Source organism: Buceros rhinoceros, unplaced genomic scaffold (assembly GCF_000710305.1).
Source record: "Buceros rhinoceros silvestris isolate BGI_N320 unplaced genomic scaffold, ASM71030v1 scaffold33115, whole genome shotgun sequence".
Classification (NCBI taxonomy): Eukaryota; Metazoa; Chordata; class Aves; order Bucerotiformes; family Bucerotidae; genus Buceros; species Buceros rhinoceros.
The window spans coordinates 2,233-4,574 of record NW_010411650.1 but is presented as its reverse complement, the minus strand read 5'-3'; positions in this window follow the sequence as shown (position 1 = coordinate 4,574).

The window sequence follows — 2,342 nt, the reverse complement described above, 5'->3', positions numbered from 1 at the left end:
CGCGCCAGCGCGATCCGCCTCCCTCCAACACGCGCCCCGGCTCACGGAGATTAATGCTCAACCCGACCTGGGGCTATAGGTTGATTTGTTTGTTCATAGGGTTGTTGGGGTATTTTTTCCCCCCTCCTTTCTCCCTAGAAGCCAGCATTTCTGTAGGGGGAAAAAACAGAAACGCTGAGATTTCTGGAGCGCAGACAGATGGAAGGAAGAAAACACAGGGTCAGATGTGAGGGCTGCCCAGCTTTGAAAAAACAACTGGTAAAAACATATCCCAGCCTGTCTCGCTCCCCCGAAGGGATGTCTGCGTGCTGGCCCCCCGGCTCGGATACCCGCAGTGGCCGGCTGCCGCCCTGCCAGCCTCCTCCTGTGGTTTGAAGCCTGGGCCAAGAATTCCCTTGCAAAAATGTGGGCGGCAGCCAAGGGAAATGGGGGGCAAGCTGGAGGCGAGGGGGACACCTTGCCAGCCTGCCAGTGTGCCTGGCTGCTATCCTGCCTTCCCAGCTGTCTGCCCCATCCCATTTCTGTTCGCCACATGATTTTTCTCCTGTCCTTCCCCTCTGTGATGGATATTTGGGGCTGACCCACAAAAGAAGCCCTTTTTCAGAGCAGTGGAAACTGAGGCACACTCAGGCAGGGATGAACGTGAAGCAAAACCGCATCCTGAGAGCCTCCTGGGGCAGGAACGCTTCAGTTAACTCCTGGGCTCTTTTGGTGGGAGCTGGCCCCCTTCACGCAGCGCCTTGATACCGAAGCCCTCGATAATCGCTGGTTACCGTGCCAGCAGCGGGGCTGGAACGCAGCAGCTGTTTAACATTACGGGGTGACGCGAGGAAGCGAGTGCAGCGGCCAGGGGAATGTGGAAGGAGGCTGCCCGGTCCTCCGACCCCTTGCACCAAAGCGGATGCGGACTCGGGGTCACAGCCGGGGGTCAAATCCCTGAGGAAAAGCACCAGCGGTGCTGGTGGATGGCGGCATCAGCGCCGGATCCCCTTTCCTCTGCAAAGATTCCCTTTCATCCCATCCCGGGCGCCTTTGGGATGAGCTCAGCAGGGGCTAGCCCCTTTGTCAAGGGATTAAGCAAACTCACCCTCTCAAGCTGCAAAATATCCTACAGCAAGCTGAGGAGCCAGACACAGGGGACCTGGGGCTGCAGGGTGGCTTTGGCTTTACCTCCAAGGTCACTTTGATGGTCAGGAGAGCTGGCAGCCGGACCCCAGCAGTGCCCCGTGCCGCACACTCTGGCACCTGCCTGGTCTGAGAGGGAAGGGATTATAACAGCACTCCTAAAACCTCATAAATCTGCCTGGAGAAAACACAGAAGTCAGGCGAGGAATCCCGGTTGAATCAGCCTGATCTGATTTTTGCCCTAGTCCTCAGTCATCGCCAGCTCCTGGAGTCGGGGAGCACAGATTTCTCCCTCGCAAGAGCAAGGGGGGAAGAAGAGGGGATCACAGCCATCATGTTTGCAGAGGAAAGCTTGGAAACGCGCCTCATCTACACCCAAGAGACTGGAGAAATCCCACCACAGGAATCCCATTCTGCTGCCAGCTGGCTGGGGATGCCGCGGCCGGTTTTTGTAACCGCTGGTTGCTTTAGGTGTCTCAGCAAACATCCCCTGAGCCTCGCCGAGCATCTCTGCAAGTGCAGCCTGCGCTGCAGGTGCTCAGCCCAATGCACAGCACATCAGAGGGATTAGCCCCTATGCTGTCTCCTGCCTCAGTTTCCCGTAATCAAAATCCCCACTTAACTCTGTTTGTGAAGCTCACCCTCCTTTTTTTCCGAGCGTTTTGGGTCCTCTGCAGACACAATACAAAGGATGGCTTGTGCGTCTGCGCACCCATCCCTGTACAAGGGAGCAATTCCTAATTGCTGCAGGGCTCACCCTGCCAAGTCCTCACCAACCTGCTGGCTGCTCACGGCTGGTCTTCCTCAGCACCCTCCTCCTAACGCCCCCCTAAACACCCCACCTCCTGCAAGCAGTAAGCCAGGGGAGTGATTAACCCCAAACTTCATGTCCGCTTCAGCTCTGACTTCATCATTTCCTCCTGGTTTACACAAGTATTGATGGAGGGAGAATTAAGCTCTTGTTAGCTGAATTAGGTTAACTGAATTAGGTTAACAGCTCAGCTACTGGGCTCGGATTGATTAGAAATAAATCATTAATAGCATTTTGCTAACAGCAGCATGACATTGATTATAACTCGTAACGCTCGAACGTGTCTGATGGTGACTATCTTCTCCTTGAGCTCTTACAGCTTATGCAAGAAAATAACTGGGAATACAAACAATGCCTGTGACCTTTAATAAATATTTGGTAATTAAAGTGTGGTTACGAGAAGAAA